Genomic DNA, 27,048 nt, shown 5'->3' with positions numbered 1-27,048 from the left:
GCCACCCCTCCAAAAGCAAGTGTATCAGTAGACTGTGCCACCTAGGGCCATGAGACATATGTCCTGGTGAGACATGGGGCATGCATGCACAGACTGACTGTTGAGATTCAGCTGTCACCGGTAACATCACTGCTGAGCATCATTACTCAGACATGTAAATGTCAATGTGAATGTCAATGGATGTTGTACCACACACTGTTGCCACCTTCGTAGTTTCTTGGCACTCTGCTGAGTCTACTATGGAACCAGTGTTAGGGTGGATGGTTAGTGGGATTGAGAGGTATTGTTGGCAGCTTCAGTGTTGCTGAACTGGTCAGTGAGCATTGGGGCCTTCTGTGCTTGGTACCCATCTTGTGGTGTTGATGCATGAATGTGTATGGTTTGACCTCATTGCAGGCGTCGTGACGTGCGTGTAGTCAGTGGTGTGGTAGAGGCTTGGTTTGTTCACTTCAGACTATGAGGGCACGTATGCAGACTGGTGAGTCTTCACTATGGTCAGTTAGTGGCAATACATTTCCTACCCGCAGCAATCTGCCTCAGAGAGCATAACCCATCACAACACAGATGCAAAAATAATGCTTGCCACAGGGGGCAGCAGGGAGCAAAAGGCACAGCCATACTTTTAGACGAGATGCATAATGTGGCTACCCGACACATACAGGCTAAGTGTAAAACATGGCAAATAAACACAGTTCTACCAAATGCAAGAATAGGCTAACCTTGTATCCTTACCCCTTGCAGGTGACTCTGGATACTGTGAGACACCTAAAGGTATTCTCACTCCAAAACCCCTTGGATCCTCTGTGAAGGGGGCCAGGGAAAGGCCATTGTTCTTGGATCCCGACCCTGGGGGCAGAGAAGCGAGTGACGATCACCTGGGTTGAGGGTCCTTGGGGCCTGGGAGTGGGGTGCCCTTGATCGAAACACTCTTTTACCACTCTGGTACTGGGACGAGGAAGATCCCTGCTAAGAGATGTGAAGGTCAAGCATGTTCTGTTGATTGCGGTCAGGCAGGGATGTTTGGGCATCCACACCTGCAGTCTGTTAAGGGACCAGCCCAGCAGCAAAAGAGAGCGACAGGAGTAGAAGCGGGGAGGCTGGTGCAAGCAGCAAGGAATCTTATTTGAGAAACACACTGAGACACCGAGGTCTGCAGAGAGAGGCAGTCTACCGACGCGTGACGTGGGAGCTGGGGCTCTGTGGAGCAGCCTGAACATTGAGAAGGGAGCTGTGTGGAGAGGTAGTGCCTTTCCCTGGTGTTCAAGATGCTCGTTCCCCTGTGTTAAGATGTCAACACAGGAGTGCCTGAGGGGCAGGAGTTGGACCCCTGGCCTGAAAAGCAGAAGGCTGTGCGATCCACACTGCTGGGAAACCTGTGAACGCGACCGAGTGAATGAGAAACCCGGTGCGCGAACGTTTGAACATTTTCTATTCTAGAGGAATACTTTGTATCAGAGTGGTCGCATGTTTAAGGAAACACGTTTTCAAAGGTCTCCGGTTTAAACCATTGTCAACTATTGAACTACCAGAAATACTTTGTATTGAAGTGGTCGCATGTTTAAGGAAACACGTCTTCGAAAGTCTAAGTGCTGGGAATTCCATTTAAAGCAAACTAAAGGAATATTAAACAGCGGGTTGAATTGAAAGTGTCTTATGAGTACAACCCATGTCTATTGAATACTGAACTGATTGAAAACTTTACAAATAAGCAGAACTGTTACATATTGAGTTCAGAAGTGAACAGAACTTGAAATTCAAGTAAAACCGTTATGTGCTGTATTAAAAAATGAAATCCAAGTAAAACCATTGTATGCTGAATTCTAAAGTGAATTGAACTTTAATATTAAACCAAATAGAGGCATATTAAATACCAAAATGTGTGAAAACTACATATAACAGAAATATTCCTTGAAAGCCGAATTAACTGGAACACCGAAGTATAATCCAACACATTCAATATATTCACATGAAAACCAACCATAAAAAGAGTGTGCAAGTGTGGTAAAGACCCCTAAGAATACAAAGGATATTTCTGTGATACTGAAATTAAGTCTTGGGGACGGGAACCCTGAGACTTGAAACATTTACTGACTTGAGGACGGAGTCTAAAGGTTCTTTTGTGTTTGGAACTGTGTTACTTGGAACTTGGGGAAGGGAACCCTGAATATTGGATAAAACTGTATCACCCTGAACTTAAGAGAGATAATTTTGAGACTTTTAGTTGGAACTGTTGTATACTTGGGATAGGTAGCTGAAAGGAAGCTGCAAGCTGGAAGAAGCTCGGAACTTTATGTTGCACACTGTTTCTTTTGGCTGCTGACATCCCTACACATTGTATAGATTAATTGTGAGGGCAAGTATAGGTTTTGGACACAGACAGATTCTTAAGTTGAACTGTTTGACACAGACTTTCCTTAGTTTCATTTAGGTAGGGAAGTCCCACCTTAGGATAGGGCAAGTTAGGCCTTTTTCCATTCTGACATTTAAATTAATAAAGTGTTTTATTTTGAATTCTGAATCTGTTGTCTGTGTCTTGCTTCATGATGCCTTCACAATACCCGCTGCTTCTGTGGCTGATGACCCCTCTCAGTTGCAGGAGGCAATGGCATAGAAAAGGACACATGTGAGGACGAAGGCGGCTATCGAGCTGAACTTTGGGCTCTTGAAGGCACGTTTCAGATGCCTAAACAGGTCTGGGGGTGCACTCATGCACAGGCCAGAGAAGGTGGGGCAGATACTCCTGGTCTGTTGCATAACATCTGTGCCAGACGCAACATAACCCTACCCCCAGATATGGACATTCCTCTGCCAGAGGATGATGCTGATGATGCAGCACCAGCCAGGCCCAGGCACGTGCACATGGAGGCCAGGGATGGGTGCATGGCCCATCAAGAACTCATTGATATCTTCTTCTCAGCACCCCTTTCACTCTGCACTTCCCTTGCACCTTACTGCATATGATGCGCACACACAATAAATACTTGCACCAAAATAAGGAATGTCCACTCATTGCTTCAAGTGCAAACTTGAAAGTATTGATAAAACATTCAAACTACAACACCCTGTGCCCCCTCCCCAAACATCATGTCCTCACACCCTTGCCCCTCCCCACATACCCTCTCCCTTCCCCCTTCTCCTCCTCCCCAAACACCCTGTCCCCACATTCCTCTCCTTCACCCCACATACCCCAAACACCCAAAAGTCACAGTGTCAAACACAAAAGTGTCACATTTTAGGCTTCTTGGCCACAGGGTACTTGACTGGGCCAGGTGTGGTTGCTAGCCGCTGGAAGCTGCGCCTCGGGCTGCCCTGCTGCAAGCTCGCTCGGGTGGTCACAGTTGAGGGCAGGTCAGACCCCTGAACCCCAAACTCTCCACGGTGACCTGCAGGGTGTGGGAGAGGGTTTCTGCCATTGCCGACACCTATTCATTACCCCTCCTGGACCTTTTGGGAAAGGATGATGAGGGCAGCGATGGTGTGTCCCAGGGCCTGTGTGTACCTGCAGCTGCTAGCTTGCATGCACTCCCCATGAGGCGAGATTCAGTCTGCTGCTGCTGAACCATCTTGGCCAATGCCCAGTGCCGTTCCTCCATACCACGGATACACACATCCATGTCCCAGATTTTGGGGATGGGTGCTGGAGGGGGGCTGTGCAGGGTGGCCGGGCAGAACGATGGTGTCGGGCAGGGGGTGTGCTCATCCTCATCATCCCCATTTACCTCCTCCTCCTCATCCATGCCATACCTGCCAGCAGTCATTTAGGGGCAGTGAAGGACCTCATCTGGTCTCCTTCCTTCGCCTCGCCTGTACGCCACGGAGCTCCTACTCCCACTTCACACCCATTTGGACCTTTAGCTAGGTCGGTCTTCAATGTACTTCCTCGGCTGCAGCATGGCGTCACACGGCTCCCTTCAGCATCCCGCCTCGCTCCTCTCATCTTTCTGCACACGCCCCTTTTATACATCTGAGTTGCGTAAAGGGGTTGTAGGTGCAAGTCCCTTTCCTTAATTGCCTGACAATAGGCTTATTAGCAAGACATGCCAGATCCTTCCAATGGTACTTTTCTGAGGCCCTCTTCCTCATCTCAGAACCAAAGTGCTGCATGTTGGTGTGCATTACGCCTAGCCACCTCTTCCTTGTCCCAGTACTGTCAAATGTCATGTGTGGAAAAGTGAGGGACACTGGCTTATAATAGCCCATAAAGGACCCTCCACCCAGGTGATCCTCCCTCGCTTCTCCACCCCGATGATCAGGATCCAAGAGTGATGGCCTTTCCCTGGCCACCTGCCCTGAGGATTCAAGGGGAGAAAGAGTGAGACTAGACCTGGGTTTCTCACACACCCAACCTCTGTTCCTCCCCATTACAGAAATTACGGAAACACCCACAGGTGTTGGTCAGATTCAGATGACTTCTGGGTTACAGCCTACATCCCCCATTACCCTACTCACAATACAGAGCAGTATTTCAGCTTTTTCAGTAAGAGTGAAAGACAAGACACATAATCGGTAGAAACAGTACCTGTTACAGCTCCCGTACTATTTGTTCAAAACAAAACTAATAGCCAATCTTCACACCTCTGAGTTACCCTCTTAACATACCTCTCATCTGCCTGCTAGCTAAAAAATGTCCCTTGCCTCTAACCTGCCTTTGTCTCTCACTTTCTCTGCTTCCATTCTAGCACTTCACCCATCGTGGTCACGCCCCAAGCACAACTGGCCATACCGCCTACCTGTAATTAAAGATGTCCAATGTTGGTTATCTGTAATCTATGCATGTTCACTTATGAATTGTCCCCGGTGGCTGTTCCATTTACTCCCCTCCACAACCTGGTCAGAATGTCCCTCAAACTCATCCCATTGTAAGAAGCTCATGCTTCCCGCCAAATCTGATTTATTATCCATTGTACGTTCTTTTGTGATCAAAAGAACATTGTTCCTCCTGTATATGAATAAATAAAATAAATAATTACTAAGATAGAGGAGAGTGTAAAATTTAAAGGAGGCACAACTGAGTTGCATATTTAGGGTTTCAAGTATTAAGTTTAAGACAGGACAATCATGGGGCTCTAACCAAAATATTATCTTCACACTCAGATCGCGTTCTTCCTAATCCCAAATCAATACTAAACTGCTCAGACCGGCACAGCGTTCTCGTGTTCTCTTAAATCAGAAGGGAGCATGGATGCGCTGCTTTTAAACTGCGGTGGCCAACAACTTTACTTTGTCTTATTCAGATAAACAGTTCTGTAGGCACTGTACTTTCCTGTCCTGTATCCTTGGATAATCACAACAGATTTCAGACAACACATTAGAAAACATAACAATGCACTAACACAATTACCTGTGTTCACCAACCCACGATTTTCGATTGTCCCTTTCTTCTGCACCTGCTCTGCCTGCCCTCCTCGAGTCTCTGGGCACTCCGGCCAGCTCTCCCCTCTGACGAAATCGTCTCTCCGGACTCACGGGGCGATCACTGGGAAGTGCGCCAGGAGGGCCTAGGACCTGGCTGCAGAGCCACAGGGAATCCGATGTCTAAGGCACCAGATTTGTAGTGGGAAAAATTACCTTTCACGATTCCAGTGGATTGGTGAAAAATTTATTAATAAAAAGCATTAAAAGAACAAAAACAAACCAACAACAGGGCAAAAAATCATACTGAAGCAATGTTGCCAGCGGGGCACAAAGCCCCTCTATGCCATCCTTTGATTTCAGCTGTGTTCTTTGAAGTTAGTTGGTGTTATCAGGGAGGGCAGCATATCGTAATATAGTAAGTGAAGGTGAGTATCAGGGATGTCATTTAGGTGTCGCCTTGGGTCGCAACTGTGACCCCTGAGGTCTCCCTTGCTACCCCTAAAGAAAAAAGCAAAAGAAGAACATTTAATATAAAAAAACATTTCTTTTAATGCAAGCTCCTGGGCTGTGGCCAGTGCCATTTGGCTCTTCGCTTCTGGACTGGCTGGCTTTCTTGTTCAGGCCTCCTAAAAAAGAAAAAAAGAACAGGGTTTCCACATGTCTAACACTTTCAGCAGTGACCCTAAATAAGAAAGAATAGGAATACCAAATAATGTGTCTTTCTGGAATTCTACGCAATAATTACTAGACTCATTAATGGTTTATTTCAGGCACACTTCAGGGGGTGAGTCACTGATTTAGTCTGTTCTTAAACACCTCAGCTCAGCCTTTCATCCTTCTGAGGTCGATAAATGTGTACCAACAAAGGTTGGGTGATATTGTAAGTATATTTTTCTATATAAAGCGCTTAAGTAAGTGCTATATAATACACATCATTATCATTTGGCCATGGAAGTCTGCTTGCATTCACAGTAATTTGGTAATATGAGCCTATACACACTGATCTTAATGATACATATAGCGATCCATTCTTGTATGAAATATATATCCCATTACAGTGATATCGTAACCATATTTTTCATAGTGTACGTTATGTGATGCCACTTCCTGTTTTGTCAAGGGGTGAAATGTCGTGTTCCATCGCTAAGAAATACATATATATATATCACTTTGGGGTGGGGGCAAATGACATCACTCCCTGTGATGTCATCAGAGGTCAGTGGTCTTGTGATGTCACTTCTGCAACCCATGGCATTTTGGTGAAATGACGTCCCTGGTGAGTATACTCTTCAAAGATTGACACATGCTGTGAGGCAGGTGAGAACGCTTATAATATGATGACTCATGTCTTCTAATGCCACTTCTCTTAAGAAAGCAGGAACCTAAAACACACTTACATATGCCAAAAGGGAAAAACGTTAGAAGCAAGAGATGTGAAGGCAAGCATTCCTACACCCTATGCAAAGAGCCTTCATGTGCAGTAAAGTCTAAAGGCTTGCCTCACATGAGCAACCCGCAGACTTCAAACATGGCAGTTTACAGTGCCTATTTAATATCATAATGTAGCAGTACACTAGGGAATACTTAAATTGTTAAATTCCCAATTTCCCCCTACAATGCAAAAGGCTGCCTTTAGTGCAAGAACTTCAAAGGCGCTGTAAACTGGGAAGACAACGGCCATAAAACGTAAAGTGGGTAGTAAAGTTTAGAAAAACAATCGTGCAAGAAATAAGGCAAAGTAGTTTGAATATCTCGCCTGTTTTGCAAGGGTCATGAATACTTTTGAACAAACCATATCCAGTAGTGTATTAGATCCTAGTCAAAGAGGGTGATCAGGAGCAGCTATTTATGATGCAACTGAAGCTCCATCACCCAAATTCTTAAATTAAAAAAATTGAGGATTCATTCACCATTGCCACAGATTGAGCAGCTGTTTCAATGAATGTCTTCCCTGTTACGTATCGTAAGAATGAGTGAATTGCTAAATGATAACAAGTCCTTAATGATAACCAGCATTCTGTTTCTGATTTCCTGGCAAGGGGAGAGGAAGTAATTTAAAAATCAATAAGGAATCAAGATGATGTAATACTTAATCTTCTTATCTTTCTATCAATCCTAGATGAGGCCAACTGCCCTTTGTCACTAGAGGTTTGCCAATCCGATGCCCGAGGTGGAGTCATCAGCCGGGAAGGGATCCCAGGAGCTTCTGGAGTCTAGCGATCACGAGAAGGAGGAAAGTGTTCAGAAAATAACACGTGTGATGTGTGAAGAAACCTTTATACGCAGGTTTGTTCAACTCCAGGTCTCGAGGGCCAGAATCCTGTAGGGTTTTCCAGGTATTGCTCATTAATATTCATGAAACAGCATTTGCATACGTTTAGAATCATGGTTTCCAAATTTATCTCAGGAATATTAATGAGGGTATCCTGAAACTCCAACATGGATCTGGCCCTCGAGACCTGGACTTGGACAATCCTGCTTTATTGGAATGTACTTGAACCTGGTGTATTATTATAAAAAAGTGAAGGATCTCGTGACAATGTTTCAGGCACAAAGAAATACATATGTATATATAAAAAATATAGACTATCTGAAGAAGACCAAAACATCCATATAATTTGTGTTTAATTAGTAGCATGAGTTGTAAGTGTGTTTATTTCATGCACAAGTCGACATCAAAGATAGAATCAGTGAAACCGGGTATGAACACTCAGAAAACGGGGATTGACTACAGTGCCTCCTGAATAGGATGGTATACAGTGGTTTCCACTCGATTTCTTTTGGAAACACTTATGTACGAGCACGATATAAATAAAATATCTTATCATATCAATGCTTTGGGATATTCAAAGCAAACAAAAAAAGGAGGAGATCTAGGAATTTAGGACACAAATCTTAACTGTTTACACATTAACTGCAGTTAATACCCATGGTTAGCGGGCTAGGAGTCATAATTCAGAAGTGCGAAAAATTACAATGGTACAAAATAGTAGGTTAAGCTGCACTAGCAATTACATGACTTTGTAATTACACGGGCCAGAGGTGCTTTGGCAGTGTCATCGTAGGCACCGAACTATATTAAAGGGATTAAATCAAGACAGTCATCTGATGGCTGCAGTAACACAACTCCAATGAAATTTGACATACATTTGTGCATTGTATTTGCTGAACTCTGAGTTATGTTTTCTCTGCAAGGGTCTCATGTTGTGTTATCTGATCTGGAGTATGTTCAGCAGGGGTGGACTGGGAACCAAAAGAGGCCCTGGATATAATGTTCAGAGCGGCCCCATGTCTCACATTTTCAGCAAATCCAACCCTTTTCCTTTGAGTAAATGTGGAAGTTAAACAGGTTACCACACAAGAGACCCAGGGTGCAGAAGCCTACTGGGAACTCTGCAGTCCCCCCTGATATTCATAGCCCAACTAAATGAGTACGTTGTTGACTCTGAGCAGGAAAATACAAGGAAAAGATACTAACGATCACACGTTTTTAGATGGCTTAGGCAACAGGCTGTTAGAGAGGTAAGGGTGTGTTTCATGGGCATCGGGGCACATGGGCATCCTGGAGGACCTGGTGCCAATGGATAAAATAGAGACGAATATGTGTAACATATTCTATTCAGATGTACACCCTTAAAGTGCACAGTTTATGAGACTCTCACGTAAGACTGTACAAACAGCTGATCTGCACGAACATTGTTTTTTTAAAGTAGCAGAAATAGATTCGAACTTCTGATTTGCATGGGGATACGCAGAAGGCCTTTCTTAGTTAATCTAAAATGAATATTTAGAAACTGACCAAAATTGCAACAGTGCATGTGTTTATGGAAACAAATGTTATGTTATGTTAGATGGCATTTGTATAGCGCCTAGTGCCATTGGTATGGCCTCAAAGCGCTGTGGATGATCGCCCTTGGAGGACCGAAGTCCGAGGTATTAGAATTGATGAGAGGATTTTAGAATGCGTGGGTGCAGTTTAGCCAGTACGAAGGTAGGTAGGGGCAGGTACATCCCTGCTGACGACCCGTGGAGATCTGGCTAGTGCATGGGTGCTCCGATGGGTTGTCTGGAGAGTATGCAAGTCCAGAAGACTATGTACCAGCTAGACCACATGTTATTGTGGGTAAGTCATGAAACCAGGCCTTCCTGGGGAGCATTGTTCAGGATTTAGAAGGTTGCTTTACTGGAGAAAAACCTTGTTGAACGCCAAAAGGGGAGTGAAATCTTCAATTTTGTATTTCATTAAATTGAAGGGGGGTCTATAAAACCCCCGATTGGTCAAGAACTGGATGAGTCCAGCACAGTGATGGTTACATGATAGATAGGGATTTGACAAAAGACACAATCATGCATTTAAGTAGCTGGGATAAATGACGCAGTCAGAGTGTTAAAACATGCCATCTGCTGCTTTTTCTAGAGTTTCAAGTTTCAGGTTAGAGAAGTCTGGAACACCTGCAGAATTGAGAACCGTCACTAGGCTAGAAGATGTAGAAAATGACCAAAAATGCAGAATCCTACACACGGTGCATGTGTTTATGGAAACAAATGTCATGCTATGTTATGCTATGCTGGGTGGCATTTGTATAGCACCTAGTTCAGTTGGTATGGCCTCAATGCGCTTTGGGTGAACGCTCTTGCAGGTCCGAATTCCTAAGAATCCGTGGAGATGGACTGTCTGGAGATTATGTGAGTCCAGGAGACTGACTATCTACCAGCTAGACCAGAGAGGGCCTGGCTGAGGGAGTTCCTGGAATTGGATACCAGAGCTTGGCCCCGTGGCCCCCTGACAGGGGTGGCTGTCCTTTTTGGACTATAGCTGGATCAAGGGCACTTTTCCAAGCTGGGGGTTCCTGGCTGGTGGAGTGAGACAGAGTCATAATGACATTCTCAGACATTCTCAGATCGCAAAATAAGTATAAAGAGACGTTCTGAATGCGTTGCACATAAAAAAGGAAAGCCATCACCAGTACTTCTTAATTTCAAAATCAATGAAGGAATTTGATCAACTGGGTTAAGATTGCATGGGTGCGCGGTGTGAACTAGACATAAAGTCGAGCCAACTTTAAAAGAAGAATCATTTCTGTTTCAAATGTGTCGAGCAGGAATAAGCATTTACCTTGCATCCTGTCTAGCAAAGAAAGCGCTCTGTAAACAAGAGTGTAGTGGGATGGTATTTTACTTCAAGGCCATCATGTATCAGAAACCAGATAATTCCTCTTTGTTCTCTCACTTCTTCCCTCGCTGTGTAGGCAACGCGACTAAATCTGGGCAATGCACTCATGCACAGAGGCTGCGCCATTGTTGCAAAGTAGTACCGTATTTGTTTGCCAAACAGCATGCTGTCATTGACTCCCACTGAATATTAGCACTTGGAAGTCGTGATTGACATCCTCTCAGCCAATCGGAAAGTTCGAAGTGCAGTCAAACCTACTGGTACTGGCTGCCTCCTGAATATTCTGACGTCAGAAGCAGACAGAGAGGCAGCAATGCAACTCCCTGCTATGACTTTGCTTAACAAATCCCTCCCTCTCTGGGAGGGTATTTTTTCCCACTGCTACCCACAATTTACCACACCAATGCGAAAGATACAACATGTGAAACGCTTTCTCTTTCTTGTAGAAAATCCGTTTCTTTTTACATTACACCAAAGGTATGGTCATATTAAAACCTTTCCAGCTCAACAACGTTTTCAATTAAAATGCTTTACTTATAAAGACAGCCCTAGTTTTTAAATATTACAAAATAATAGCACGTGCAATTTATTAATTATTTATTTGACTCACTAGTAAACTTTTTTCGTTTTTTAAAAATATTTCTTTATTAGTTTTTCAACAAAACATAATATCTTCACATAGGTTTCAACAAGGTACTGCAAAAAACAATCAAGATCTAAAATCCCAGAGCATCCCGCCTTGAATACATCAAAAAACAATCACCCAATGTGAACTATAAAATAGCAGAACAATACCAAAAGTACTCACTAACACACACAAAACATCACAAAAGACAATATTAATGGAAAGGAGGGAGAAAAAAGAGGGGGGGGGGTGAAAACTTATCCTCTTACACATCTCTTCTTCCCCACCTCTCACCATCCCTCTACTACATCAATCATAAAGGGCATTGAACGATCCCCATAACGACAGATAGTAAACTTTTTCTACTTCATAAGCACAACTCCAAAACCAATATTGGTATTGCCGGTATGTGCGATTAGCCTTATAGACCTCGGCAGGGGTATTTATCACTTGGGATAAGGATCCTACGCCAACGTATGGTCCTCGACTTTGCCTCGGGCCATAACATCTGGGTTGGTCATTATCCCAAGACAATGGCCCCTCCCTCGGTCTATAGGTCTGTAGCATTGTATTGGGTGTTGTCATATTTGCTTGCCAGATGTTAATCGTAACAGGGCCCCCGCAGGCCCCGCGGTGTGGGGGGCCCCACGAGCACATGTCCTGGGAAGGGGCCCCACTTGGAGAAAAATAATGTAAAAATATTTTTTCTAAATATTTTTTTTTAATTTCTTTTTGAAATCACTTTGCCTTCATAAAGACATTATTTCTGTAACAGAAATAATGTCTTTATGAATACAGAGTGACTACAAAAAGAAACTTTCTTTTTGAAGTCCCAGGTTCCCCCCTACCCCATGACATGGAAGACCCCAGGCTGGAGGCCTCCATGTCATGGAGTTGGGGAGCCATATGAATTCAAAAAGAATTAGCTTATTACGGCCACGCCGGACCCGGTAGATGCCCATTTGCGAATGCCGGAAAAAAATGCTCCCCATTCCCATTTGATCCCCATAGGGTTCAATGGGAATGGGGAGCTCGGATGCACCGGCACCATTCAAAATGGTGCTGGTGCATCCGACATGCTCTGCTCGCGGGTGCCGGTATGCCCGCCAGGTCAGACCTAGCGGGCGGGAAGGCACCCGCAAACAGAACTCGTAGTTTGCCGGTCTGGTAACAACGGTACCAGCAAGTTTACCGGTACTGTTGTTACCAGACCGGCAAACTTATACAGAGGCCCAATTTCTTTTTGAAGTAATAGGGCTCCCCTCAACCCCATGACGTGTGCGTGTGTGAGTTTAAGGTGAAAGGGTAAACACAAATGTATGGGTGACTGGGTGTGTGTGTGTGTACGGTGAAAGGGTGCACACTTAAATGTAAGGATGGCTGGGTGTGCATGCGTGTATATGGTGAATGGTGTTTGTGCTTGTTTTCAGAGGCGCAACAAAACCTACATTTTGGGAGAGGCGCTAACTTCACGGATGGTGGGGGAGGCAAACTTATTTGTGTGGGGGCATCTAACTTCTTTACGCATTTTAATTAGACTATGCTAGTGCAGCTTCAATGTTACAAGCAGTTAACTCTCTCCTTTAAGTGTGAAAGCACCCACTTTTGAACTGTTGTGAGAATGACGTTCTCCTGTTCCCTTTCTACCCTTCCAATCACTTCCCTGGCATGAAAGTACTAAACACACATCACAATTTCAATTGCTTAAAAAATTGGCATTTGAATGCTGGTACTAACAGTGAAATGCTTTACGTAAGTAACTGCTGGGCCCTTGTTAACAGCGAAACCGAGGTGCTGTTTAACATCTGTGTCCTGTTCTGGCCGGCAACTGCTCTGAAGGTCAGCCAGGTTGAGTCAACATAGCCCAGAATTTCTGGAGGTGAGTGCTGCAGCCCAATCAACTGAATATTGTTAAGCCCCTACTTGTGTTTAATGCCTTAATTGCTTATTGGTAATCGTCATTACTCCTAACCCTATTCTTCCATGTCCCCGTACTTGTGTATGAGGCAATATTTGTGTATGAGGCAGTTTGCCTCATACACAAGCGCTGGGATTAGGTAGAGGTACATTCAGGTAATGCCTGATTTAGCTACCTGTATCTTCTTTAATCCTAATCCCACTTACTTATGAGGCAAGGAGCCTCAAACGTAAGCTCTGGGACAAAGAAGAGGGACGTGAAGGTAATTCTGGGCCAAGGAGCTGATTTTGGAGGTTGGGGTAGGTCATGGAAGGGAGAGGGGATGTGTGGGCAGTGGGATTGTACGATAAATCATAATGGTTGTCCATGTCCAGGCAAAGCAGGCATGATATGTGGTATTAGTGGCTAAAGAGGCATTTTGGTGCAGCCAGTCTAGTTATTCCTCAGTTTGGTATGACTTTTTTTTAACTGAGCATTTCTAATAAAGCAGTCCTGCTGAGTGTAATTACCTGGCTAGATTGGCATTTGGGTGCTGCCAGTCCAGCAATTTCTTACTGCAGCATTGTATCTTTTTTTGAGCATCTGTGATAAAGTGATATGATATAAGTCTATTATAACACGCCTGTACACAAGCGTTTCTTGGCGCGACAAGCAACAGAGTGAAGATAGAGGGTTGACAAGACAAATGATCTTACTAGACCTTGTGTCATTCAAATCGTGCAAGTGCGAGTATGAGAAATGCAAGGGGAAAGGGAGGGGGGAAGTGCAAGGAAGAATTGAGGGGAAAACAGGGCTGTAATGCTCTGAGTAAGTGCAGCCAGGACAGTGCGGCTCTGGGTAGTGCAAGGAGAACAAGGGACTGTAGGGTTAGAGTTACAGCCCCTAAGTGCATGGTAGGCCGGAGGCAGTGCAAGGGTGACTGATCAAGTAAGAGCCTGGACTCAGTGAGACCCCGAGGGTAGACAAGCAACTAGTCGGTACAGCAGACAGGTAGGTCAGCAGGGGAGGGAGAGAGCGAAAGCAGAGTAGACGAGGAAAGTTTTGAGCTGCTTCCGGAACATCAGGGGGTCCGCTAAAGTTTGAGAGCGGCAAGGAGGCCATTCCGGAGGGAGGCATCTGCAGAGGAGAGAGATCTTACACCACTCTCTGCCTGAAGAAGCGTCTAGCTCTTAGAGAGTTGGAGGTAGCCGGGGGAAGGGCTCGAGAAACAAAGTATTTTGGAAGAGAGTGTTGGATGTAGTTTGGGCCCGACCCCAGAAAGCCTTGTGGACAATGCAAAGGGTCTTGAACTTGATTCTTGCAACCACAGGGAGCCAGTGGAGAGATTTCAGGGCTGTAGAGTTATGATCCATGGGCTTGTGGCCAAGGATAAGTCTTGCTGTCCTGTTCTGGATTAGTTGCAGAGGGCGGAGAATAGAGGAAGGCAGCTTGAGAAAGAGGCGGTTGCGGTTGTCCAGCCTAGAGAGAAGCAGGGCTCTGGAGACAGTGAGCTTCTGGGGGAAACTGAGAAAGGGAACAGTCCCTCTGAGAAGGAGCAGCTGGTAGGTAGAGGGACTTCTTGGCAACGTCCGAGATGCGAGGAGAGAAAGAGAGTGTGGAGTCGAAGATGACACAAAAGGTTTTTGCCTCGCAGGAAGGCTAAAGAAGAGGGCCCAAGGTGGGCAGCCAGAGTGAGAGAGGGAAAGCAGGGGTCCCAATGAGAAGGATCTCCATCTTAATGGCGCTAAGGTAAATATCGTTGGAGGCGCACCAATCCTGAATCACGGATAGACAGTCAGGAATGAGCGAGAGAGGAGAGGAGGCTGAGGGGAGCCTTAAGGAAAGCTGAGTCATCTGCATTACACTTAAAGTTAGAGGAGAAGGTAGAGATCAGGTGGGCCAAAGGGGCCAAGTAGAGGTTGATAAACCAGGGTGAGAGGATAGAGCCCTGGGGAATGCCACAGGTAGAGAGAGAGTTGGTGGAGAGAAAAGGACCAAGTTGGACCTGGGAGGGGCAGTCCAAGAGGAAGGAGGTCAGCCACTCCAGGGCCTGATCCGTGATGCCCAGGTTCTCACGTAGTCCATTGATCCGGATGGCGTGGTTGACTGTGTCGAAAATAGAGGAAAGATCAAGGATGATTATGACAGAAGGAATGCTGGAATCAAGGTTATAGAGCAGATCTTCATGGGTGTTCAGGAGAGCATTTGCCGTGCCTATGGCTACTCTGAAGCCAGACTGGTGGTCATGGAGACAACCAACAGATTCAAGGTGGAGAGTAAACTGGGAGATGGCCAGCTTTTTTCCAAGGGTTTGCCCAGGAAAGGGGTGATGGAGATTGGGCAATAGTTTGCCGGACAGGTAGGATCAGCAGACGGCTTCTTGAGGAGTGGGTGCACAAGGGAGTGCTTAAGGGGGGAGGGGAACGTTCCAGTGGTGAAAGAGTGATTACAGAAATCAGCCCAGGTGCAGCAAGGGTGTCAATATGGTCCTTGATGGTTCTGGAGGAGATGGGGAGCACCTGTTTGGATGACACTTTCATGGATCGGACTTGTCTTGAAACCTTGTCAGGTGTTGTCAGAGAGAAAGAGAAGAAAGGAGGAGGAGAGGTAGAGATGGCCAAAGGGGGCCAAGAGAGGAAGAGGGAGATGAAGAGGAGATAGTGGACAGGATGTCCTGAGTTTTAGCGGAGAAGTGAGAGGCCAGAGCCATAAAGAGGGCTTGGGAGGGAACAGTAGAGGTGGAGACCGCAACAGGATTGACCAGTTCCATGCATATTTTAAAGAGTTTGGCCGTGTTGTTAGAGGCAGCAGAGACCCGGGCTTCAATGTGTGCTCTCTTCTTGATGAGTGTTATTGCTTCGACTGGCATTTTTGTGCAACCAGTCTAGGTATGTCTAAATGTGGCCTGGCATGCTTTACTGTAATGTTATAACGTGTCTACACTGGTCTACATTGTGCAGCAAGTAAGACATGTTTTCAATGTGGCATGGCATTTTTAATAGCAAAGCATTAATGTTCGTGTGCACTGCTGGTGACTTGCATGTATTGGATTGGTGTTACCCTACAAAACAATTGTAAACACTCTGGATTTTTAGCCAATTATTCTCTGAAAGTGTGCTCTATATTGCATTAAAACACATATTTATATCTTTCTCCTAGTACAGTGTGCGGCATACACCTTCAGCAGCACGTTCATGCGTATTGTGCAAGCGTGATAATCTAGGACTGCTCAGAGTGTAGTACGACCTGTGATTTGTTGCCGAGTTGGGGGGGGGGGGCCCTCAGCATGGCTCGCAGGGGGGCCCCCACATTTGGTGTTACGCCACTGTCTGTAACCAGTAATAATCAATTGCAACCCTGTCTTCTGAGCAGTGTGCTGCATGCCAACATATCTATAGAAGGAGAAGAGGAGTAACTGGAGGGACGGCCCAAATCGTGGGAGGGCTAAGGGCTAAAAAACTGTGAAGCAAGCATAAGGCGTCCTGCCAGAACTATTTTTCTATGCCATACTCTTATTCATGTAGGCTTCACAGTAATTTCTTAACTTTTTCTCTATAAGGGGCAAGTATCAATCTGCCCTAATTCATCTACAACGTAGCTGGAAATGACCCGAATATTGGTCACATGTCTGCCCGGCAATTGACACTTATTAGGTTAAGACAAAGGACGTATATTAAGTACACCTTGATAGGAATTCTGGAATTGAGTTAAGAGTTCCCGCTCTGCAGTGTAGTAATGGTTTTTGTAGATTTTGACTCAAAAAACATCTTTTAATGCAAATGACGCCTTCACAGACCTCACTATGCTTTTAAACACTGTATGAATTATACTTTTTATATTCATCACATTGCACCTTTTTGTACTTTCTGAACAAATGTGCCCCTTGGCTTGCACGTTGTTTAGTTGTATTGTTTGTCTAAAATTATAAATAGAAAAGTGAAAAAGAGAAAAAGAATGCTAATCAGAATGTAAATCTGACCTACTAGCATTATGGCAAATTAATAAATGCTAGAACAATTTCTGTAGAACTGGTTATGTGTGTTGTAAGATTGAATTGGCAAGTGCATTTCCAGCTACGTTGTGGACGAATTAGGACAGATTGATACTTGCCCCTTATAGAGAAAAAGTTAAGAAATTACTAGAAAGCCTACACGAATAGGAGCATGGCATAGAAAAATAGCTGTGGCAAGACGCCTTCTGTAACATATCTATAGAAGTCGATAAAGGTTTAAAACCAGCCGTTTTGCTTAATTCTGAGTTCATGGCTCTGTAGTGGGAATGCTTGGAATATGCCAACTGCTCATTTACGTTCATTGTAACAAGAGATAAACTGTGATTCTTTCACTTTACATTGGATTAACAGGGATTAATCCCAGAGCTACTATCCTGCTCAGCTGTGAAGTTGATACCATTTTCGAAAGAAAATAAACTAATTTAGAAACATGTTTTCTGAGGCAATTGTCACTGGCCTGAATTAATCTTGGGAACATACAAAAAAAGACCAACACAGCCCACCTTTGCCACCTTTGCCACTAGGGGTACCTGGGACATGACCAGAGGCCATGCTTTGGGCAGAGTGGCTACATGGTTGAATGTCAAATCCAGATGCTAATTCAGGTGAGTGACGGGGTCAGCACGTATAGTGGTAGCCTGCTGACCTCCTATAACCACTCGGAGTTCTTCTGCGGCATGGCGGCAGTGTACACTGGGCATGGCTACAGGCTGTGCTTAGTAAGCACAATGGCTCGCTTTGAGATGACTGGGTCATGTCCTTTGGCCCGGTTTGTTTTGGACGTAGCCCAAGTCTATTGACCCCTAGGCTGGCATCTGCTATGAATTGATAATATACATAACTACTATTAAATTATTCATTTAAAGAAGTGAGTGTCTATTTCGAATGCTTTTTTTTCTCGATGTTTTTTGCGGGGGGTTTCCCCCTCAAACCCTCCTTTAAAAAAATATACTTCCCCCACCCCTATAACTACTATTACCATTGCCAACCACATATATATAGTTTTCTACAATACATCATTTTTTTAGATGTTTTGGGTTCGTTTAAAAATGCAGTTTTTCTTTTGAATTCGATAACATGACTGCATACCCTTTCAAAACAAACTTTAGTTGCCATGGCAACATGGTACTTTTTGTGGGCCCTGCTCTCAGTTGAGGGTGTTCACCTCTACATTCCTTGATACCCAGTGATCCCAAGCATGACACTACTACATCAGGTCCTCCTCAGACCCAAGCTCTCTGTGGAGGTTGGCTCACTTAGCTTTCAGCAGCTGATATGGTGCACCCATCCTTCTGCATCCAGCCCGGAGTTTCATTAGCGGTGTCTGCATACAGAAGAGGGACCCGCAATATGGCAGCAAGCTCGGGATAACCAAAATACACTTAAGAAAATGCCCCTGTCGTAAAATAAATACGCACACAGTTTAAACGATTCTAAGCTCCAATTAAATGTGCAATTTATCGTCAATCTCGATACAAATGTGTTGTTCTATATCATTAATTGAATATATCATAGTCATATTCATGTTCATTTTCATACCAATATCAATTTTCATTCAAAGAACCTTTGTATAGAAGAACTTTTTTTTAAAAGAGAGAAGCTTTCCCTGATTGTTATGATCTATTCTTGAATGGGGGGATATTTAACAATCAGAAAACAAAAATGATATACTAGAAACATACATTACACTAGACCCACATGTACAATAAGCAGCATAAACATATTGCTACTTGATCCGTCCAATTTTTCTCTTTCATACAGAAATCCAACTACATCATATTTGAAGAAAAATATCTGGGCAGAGTTGACATAATGTTGATGTTTTGGCAAAATAGTATTCTAATGCCTTCACCAGGACCCACACACCAATTCGTTTGTTTTACTTTTTATATACCCTTTTCATACCTTGGGTCTGTGTACACGGTCACAGCCATTGTATGCATACTGGTGTTGCAAAGCTCTCAGCCCCTGCTGCTCGGTGTAGTGCACCATAAACGGAAGTAACCAGTAGTCTTCATGCCAGCAAAGCTAAAACGTGCAGTTGGACCCAATGTTCTGGCATGATGGCTACTGACCAGCATGTGCAGGCTCCTAAATTCTGAAAAACTCCTGAGTAATTAGGCATGTATTGCAAGTACCAAACATGTTTAAATCCCTGCACAGTCCTTCAGCACTTCCCCAATCACAAGGGAAGGTGTAGAGTTATGTTTTGGGTCAACTAAGCAATTATGCGCAATGTAGTATGCCAACATCACTGAAGGACAGCACGTAGCGTCCTGGCAATGCTGTATGTATAGTTTTATAATTGTGCTCTAATATCAATTAACAATCCTAAAAAATTGTGGCATTGAGTCACTTTTGTAGCAAAGGTTTACCCAATCAGGAGAAAAGGTCGATAAAGCTTACGTATGTACATTATATCGGATTTCTCCAACTCAGTGGTCTCAACAGGCCATTACCATCAGAAAACGTTTGGTATTTTTAATCAGCCTTGCCAGAATGTTTATTAGTTCTGTGTGGAAAGTGCCAGACAATCCCTCTAATCTGGGGAGATGCCTGTTTTCAGAACCTGCCATTCTGTCATGTAAGTAGGTGTGAAATCTGTCCCTTGTTCATTGTGTCACGCTTTAGATAATTGCCACCCATACGTGGTTTATATTCAGACATTGAGGGGTCTCAATTTTCCACTGATCAAGAGTATGATGGCTTTACTGATGATAACCTTTTTCAGGGAAGGATTCTCATGCATTTCGGTGTTGAACTGCCCTTGTAGATGGGACCAGACTGACATGCAAATGGATATTTCTCCTCTGTGGAAGGTACAGTGAGCTAAAACGTGGTTGTAGATCCTCCCGAGTGGGTACTTTACCATAGAACAGGTTATATGACCATGTTTGTTCTCAGTTAAGGGGCTTTCAGACCTCTTTGTGACTGTTTAGGAACTTGTGGTTTTCTGTAATACTCACAGGGCGGGAAGCACCCAGAAGTGCTCAGGGATGTCAAAAAGTCAGTTTGGAAATAGTTGAGTAACCCACTGTGGGCCTCCTCCCTGATGGTGACCTTCCCTATGAAATACCACCCAGTCCGAGATAACAAGATACAGACGGGATGGAAGTTCAGATGGAAGAGCAAAATACCACCAGGTATTCACCAGGCTGAAAAGAAATGAAGGAGAGTTTTTAAGACCAGAGCAGCATGAAATAAATGATAATATGCAATATGAGAGAGACTAACCTGAATAGGCAAAAACTCTATGTTTTGATGTTTTCCGCTGGAACTCCGGGATAGGAGCAGCAACACATGAATTAGGGGGTTTGGAAGAGGTAGGGTAAAGGGAAGGGTAGTTAATTTGGTTTGTGGGAACCTTTTCCCGTACGGCATGGGGCACTCTAATGGGGACAGAGTGCAATAGAAAACACAGCAAAGCGTCCAAAGTTCAAAGCACTCTGTGTACGAGAGATCAATTCACCTAAATGAAGGACAATCCGGTATCAATCCGTTGTGAATCAAGGGTCAAGAACTAGGGAAGCAATCCAGTAGCAATCGGTTGAGAGTAACCAAGTCAAAAATTCAGATAAGCATGAGTTAACAGTACAAGATCGAAATCCAAGAGACAGAGTAGTTTACCATAGTCGAGGTCGGGAGCAGGGATTAACTTGATTCCGAAGGAGTGTCCGATGCAAAAACAGAAGTCAGTTACCAGGCAGCAAATGATATGGGCAAGATTGAAGGATCAAAGCAGCAACGTACTATCTGTAATCAGAAGCACTTACGTAATGCATTTTGAGTTCTTTTGTGCTTCCGGGTTGAACGTGTGCCTTGTGACGTTTGTGTGCGCAATGCTGGTGTGCATCGCGCAGTCATGGCAACAGATGCGGAGAGTAGAGAAGAAGGTGGGGCGCAGCCGCCTGCAGCTGCTTCTCTCCAGGAGGTGCCATGGCAACCACCAGGAGAGCCGCAGCGGAATAGCAGGCTTCCGGCACCTTCAAAAACGACGGCAATGAAGGCTAGAAACCGGAGCCATGACAGTATCCTCCGCCAAAGGAAAGTGCACCCCTTTGGCAGTGTGAAAATGAGCCAATAATACCAGAGTGGGGATGTTATCAGAGGCCTCCCAGGTCCACTCTTCCAGACTGTAACCCTTCCAGTCCACTAAATAGAACCGTCTACTGTTCCACACCCTCATGTCCAGAATCACAATAACCTCGTATTCCTCATCACCATCGACCAGGACCAGGAGTGGGCGAGCGGACAATTGGGTAGCGGGGGCACAGTTTCAGCAGGGAAACAGGGAACACAGGATGAACTCGCCACCTCCTGGGCAGATGCAAACTTAAAGCAAGAGGGTTGATCACTTGGAGTATCTCATAAGGACCAACAAAATGCGGCACAAGTTTACGTGTACCGCACAATTTTAGATTCTTGGTAGACAACCAGACCTTCATCCCTGGACAAAAGACAGGAGCAGGGGTACGGTGTAGATCTGCGTGTTTCTTGGCATGGGCCTGCGCCTGTACTAACTGGTCTCTGACAACCTTATGCACAGTCACTAGATCTCGGACTGAAGCACTAGCAGCAGGACTTTCAGCAGGCAGAGATGCTTCAAGAGGGATCGAATGGGGGTGTTGCCCATATAGAACATAAAAAAGGAGAGGAACCAGTAGAAGAATGAACAGAGTTGTTGCAGGCAAACTCAGCCGAGAAAAAGACTGTCAACCAAGTCTCCTGGTACTGTAGACAAAGACAGCGCAAGTACTGCTCCAATCTGGCATTAAGCCCCTGGGTCTGTCCATCAGTTTGAGGATGATAGGTGCTGGAATATCTATCCTCAATACCAAAGGAGGAGGTCAGAGCTTGCCAGAAATGCAAAGTGGATTGAGACCCCCTGTTGGAAACAATAACAGAAGGTAGCCCGAAGGAACAAAACACATCTTTAAGAAAGAGATCTGATAGAACAGGAGCAGACGGTACTCCTATACAGGGAACAAAAATGGCCAACTTGGTAAAGTAATTGATTACCACCCATATGGTGTCATAATCATGGATTGGAGGAAATTTGACTATGAAATCCATAGCGACCATAAACCAAGGTTTGTGAGGGACAGGATCCGGGTGCAAGAGACTGACTGGTTTCGGTCTCTGTGTCTTGCAATGGGCACAAACAGAACACGTTGCAATGTAATCAATAACGTCTCTTGACATGGCGGGCCACCACGACCACCTCTATAATAATTCCAATATCTTAGTCTTGCCTCGGTGGGCAGCCACCAGAGAGTCGTGGCACCAATGCATTGCGCAGAGACGAGTTTCAGTATCAGGGATGTATATTTTATCCTGAATGTATGGTAAACCATTGATGACATGTGCGTTGATATCCTTCACTTCAGTAGGGAGAGAAAGCACCCAGCTGCGAATCCTGTCCTTGAGTGAACCATGAGGAGTACAGCCACAAGCCACATGGTGAGGTAATATGAAGGGTTGTGTCAGTTTCGATGAGGAACATGAGGAACCATCTACCCCCAGGCGAGAGAGAGCATCAGCCTTGGTATGGAGAACCGCAGGCCTGTGGGTAATCATGAAATCAAAAAGGGAAAAAAATAAATGTCATTGCGCTTGCCTTGCAGACAAGCACTGGACCGATTTCAAGGGCAGTAGATTCCGGGGGTACGTAAAGATAGTAACTTTATGTTGCGCGCCCAATAAATGTTGATGCCATTCTCGAAAGCATCATGGCCACCGTTTAAAAAAATATGACGCACCTCACGCTTTTCACCATCCAATTAGTGGGCGTGTCTGATGTCCGCAGACACCACACCGGACTCTGATTGGTCTAGGGCAGTGGTCTTCAAACTTTTTATGCCAAGGCACCCCTGAGCAAACAATAAATTGTTCGGGATCCCCTTACCCCGCCCCTCTGTGTTGGTCTTTATTTATTTTTTATAGAGATAGCTGCGAAATGTGTGATGTCCATTCACGAGCACACTGGATTGTTTTGTATATGAGACTCTGACAAGCATGCCAATCAAAGAAGTTACCTAACATTGTAAATCCACTAGAGCCTAGTGCACCGTCACTGCACCCTACTCCCAGTATAGTCCCTGGGCTCCCCAACCTGCTCCCATCACAGTGGCTGGGCTCCCTCATCCCACTCCTACCCAGTCCCTGGGCTCTCCCCACACCATCACACACCCTGGGCTCTCCCCACCCAGCTCCCACCACTATCCCATGGTTCCTGCCCATCCTGCTCCCACCATAGTCCCTGGGCTCCCCCATCCCGTTCCCAACACAGTCCGGGAGCCAGTGGCGGCTGGTGAATTTTTTAAGTGGAAGGGCATAACTATTCCCTACAAAAATGCCACCGCGACCGAGCGCAGTGAGGGAGTCCGAACCAATCAAGGTGGGTTCAGGGGGGTTCCCCCCGTAAATCTATTTATAAAATAATGGGTTAAAATGTTGCATTGTAGAGTATTCTTTAAAAAGAAATGGTAAATATCCAAACAGTTTGCAATTGCTGCTGGGGCGGGGGTGCAGGGGGCAGGCATGACATGTTTTACTGGACATCTATGATAGATGTCCACCAAAAATATACCATCTCTGTATCCTGGGCCCCACTAGACCTAACACAATCAACATGGTTATGTGTGTATGCAAGGCGCTGGGGTGCCAAGGGGGAAAGCATGGTATTTTTGACTGGACATCTATGATAGAAATCCAGTAAATAAATACCATCCATGTCCCCTGGGCTCCACAGCACCTCAGAAGGAGAGCTGATTTTGGCAGGTGGGTAGGGGGATTGTGCAACAAAGGCATTTAGGCATTTTTAAAATACCTTTGTTGTACAACCCTCCTTCCCCCCTGGCCTATAGTGCAATGTCTGTACCAAAAATACAAAATGCTAGTGTGGGCCAGTCAAAATGGGCCACCTTTTTGGCCCATGTGGGCCAGTCTGATGAGTTACTTCACTATGCAGTTAGCAATTTTGACCATTGTTGCTGAATAAATATTCTATAAATATCACAATGTACTTACTTTTTAACACAAAGCACCCCTTGAGTACTATTCAAACAGTCTGTGAATGAATATCCATTTACAACTGTGGCCCACTTTTTCATTGTGTGATGTAATGTCTGAACAAAAATGATATATTGAAGTTGAAAAATTGTTTTTTGAATATCACTACAGACATAATTGTCGAATTAAAGTGTATAACTTGTTAGTTATTGTGTGTGCCCCTGGTTGTACCCTCTTGTTTCGAGGTACCTTTCTTTGCCACTTTTTCATTGGTGCCTGAGACAGTGTCATGCTTCAGCCCGACCATGTGAACTGCCCCTGCCCATTTCTACCAATCTAAAAAATAAAAAAAAACGTTATTCCTTTTTTTTTTACATTTCATGCTGGGCTCTCAAGGCCACCCAGGGATGTGGCAGCGGACCCCCGTGGGGCTGCACCCCACAGTTTGAATACTGATGGTCTAGAGGGCTGTCCACAGACCGTATCAGGAAATGAGTCAGTGGACAGGACCCAGATATCACAAATTATATGTTACCGACTTTTTGCCCGTTTTAAAAATAACTACTGGATGGATTTACACCAAAATTACAAAAGCACACTTTCAGGACCAAGCCACCACTCCTGGTGCAAATCTAGTGAACATCTGTCCAGTGGTTTGGGCTGTAGCCTTGAGCAAAATTATTTTTCCATTGGGTCTGTGAGGATTTCCACACATTTTGGGACGCCCCTATAACATTTTCCCCTTGCTGTAACCATACCAAACTTTGCAAAATCATTCCTTCCGAGAGGGGCATATACTTGTTTTGCAAAGTTTGGTGAGGATTCGTCCAGGGGGGGTGAAGTTATAAGCCACCCAAACAGTGCTCTTCCTATGGGTTGAGCAACTTAACCATAACTACAGGGCCGCTACCACAGGCTCTGTAATATATATGTATATGTATTCATTGAAAAAACTTTGGTTAAAGTTTAGTTAAATTGACCAGATTTATTGCAACTAAACCATTGAAATTCAGCACATTTGGGAAGTCATGACCGGCTTAACTCAGCATGTTCCCATTGATGTCCCCCATAATGCTATGTTCCCCATAATGCCATTGTGTATGTTATTGTGAATCAGTTTGGTTATAATATATATGTGCTCTTGGGGTTTGCAACGGGAAGGCGTCAAGTTAAAAATTCCAATACAACTCACCTGAGTTTTGCTCACTTGAACACATGCGAAAACGACAGGTCGTGTACCGCCATTTTGTGCTATTCTTATCCATTCATCCATTGCTCTAAGTTCAAGTGCCCTCGCGGCACTAATTCAGATCACCCACCCCTAATGCTGACATCACTAGATGCTCACTATGAGCTGCACCTATTTTAATGATGTCAGTGGGCAGCATAGCCAAAAGTACCCGGTCATCACCAGACCCAAAACCTTTGTTTCTTTTCACAAAAATGATTTAAAAAACAGTTTATTTTGAAGACAACAGCAATAGGGAGCACAACAGGTACTTTTGATTTTGACATCACGCTGAAAAGAGGTAATTAAGTTCAGGAAATCATGTCATATGGATATAAATGTATTTTGAAAACAGGCTTTATTCTATTACTCACTTGAACCGATTACTGATTTTTAAGCAGACACAGATTTGCTAGGTAACTTGTGCTGTTTTAGTCCTTCAGGTCTAGAAATGTCTTATCACACATGCAAGAAGGCTCTGCTGATAACACAATCATTCTGTTTGGGAGGTTGTTATGGTGCTGGCTGCCTGCGGAGCCAGATTGTCTCAGTGCTTGCTTAGAGCCCAGCTGATTCCTCTGAAAGAAAATGAATTTACTTAGCAGGGAAAATGCAGAAGGAGGGGGCAGCTGTTTGAATGGTGAGGGGAGGGTCTGGGATTGAGCGAGCGTAAAGCCTCAGGCGAGCTACCAGTCGCTCGCAATCACCGAACTGGAGACTGTGGTTTTAGACTATACAGCAAGACAATGTTTGAGATAAGGGTTTGTTGCCATCCCCCTACGAGTTACATTCATGTATAGATTTGCTACACCAAGTCAGTGTTAGGAGGCGTGGGGGCGTTGGTGGGCCCCACGCTGTCACACACTCATGCGCTCCGCATTCACACAAGGAGACACGCCGGAGACTTGTTGCCATTCAGGTCCCCGGCGCGAACTGCTGGCAGGCTGTATTCATTTTCTCAAGCGCATGCGCGAGCCTCGTTCCTGCTCGCACATGCGCACACTGGCGCATTACTACGCAACAGTCACTCTCTCACTGCTTCCATTTCCCGGCAAATAAAGGCAGTTGTGACTCAGGGGCAACGCACACGTCTTGGACGCCAGACGATGCGGAGCAACGCAGGTTCGATCCCAGGGTCCGCTCTTAGAAACCTCTGGGTATTAAGCGCGTTATGAATAACCCATAACAATTACGATTTTCAGTCTGGTTCTCAATTTGCTGCTGTAAATGAAACCTACCCAGACCTGCTCCTGATTTCAGAAGCTTCCGATAAGGAACAGAGAGCCATCAATTGGTCTATTTATGACAGTCTCTTTGCAGTTGATTTTACTGTTTGTTACTAGCTCTTGTCCCGTGCACCAGTTGTTCTCAAGCGAAAGCTAAATTGGTCACAGAAGCTTACATTATCCTGCTGTCACAGTGGGAAATAAACCAGACACGCGCATCTTAATTAACTTGTTTACAAGCTGTGGCATTTATCGAATCTATTGATTACAATCTTACAGTCCGTCACGAATTCTTTGAAGTATTACATATACTGTTATAATAGAAGAACGCCTTCAGTAGATGCTCAGAGTGCCCCAACTGCTGTCAGCATCATAATGTTTCTAAGGAAAGTAGAGCTTCTATCACACTGAACTTTCTGGGGGAGAGCTCAACAGCAAGGGTATTTAGGAAGACATCATATTTATTAATTGATCAGGCAGATGTAGGACTCTCTGATTTGTGTGTTCTTTATAGGATCTCC

General features: G+C 44.7%; 1 long non-coding RNA gene across 1 annotated transcript in view; it reads left to right on the top strand.

The window, feature by feature from the left end:
- The window catches only part of LOC138497235 (uncharacterized), a 270,252-nt gene extending 262,291 nt beyond the window's left edge, over positions 1-7,961 (top strand). The window contains exon 7 of the long non-coding RNA XR_011278547.1: positions 7,475-7,961. This is a non-coding gene — a long non-coding RNA (uncharacterized lncRNA). The remainder of the gene's footprint in view (positions 1-7,474) is intronic.
- The last annotated feature ends 19,087 nt before the right edge of the window (positions 7,962-27,048 follow it).

Source organism: Ambystoma mexicanum, chromosome 5q (assembly GCF_040938575.1).
Source record: "Ambystoma mexicanum isolate Mex_15411 chromosome 5q, UKY_AmexF1_1, whole genome shotgun sequence".
Classification (NCBI taxonomy): domain Eukaryota; kingdom Metazoa; phylum Chordata; class Amphibia; order Caudata; family Ambystomatidae; genus Ambystoma; species Ambystoma mexicanum.
The sequence above is the reverse complement of the archived record's forward strand: the minus strand, read 5'-3'. Positions and strand labels throughout refer to the sequence as shown.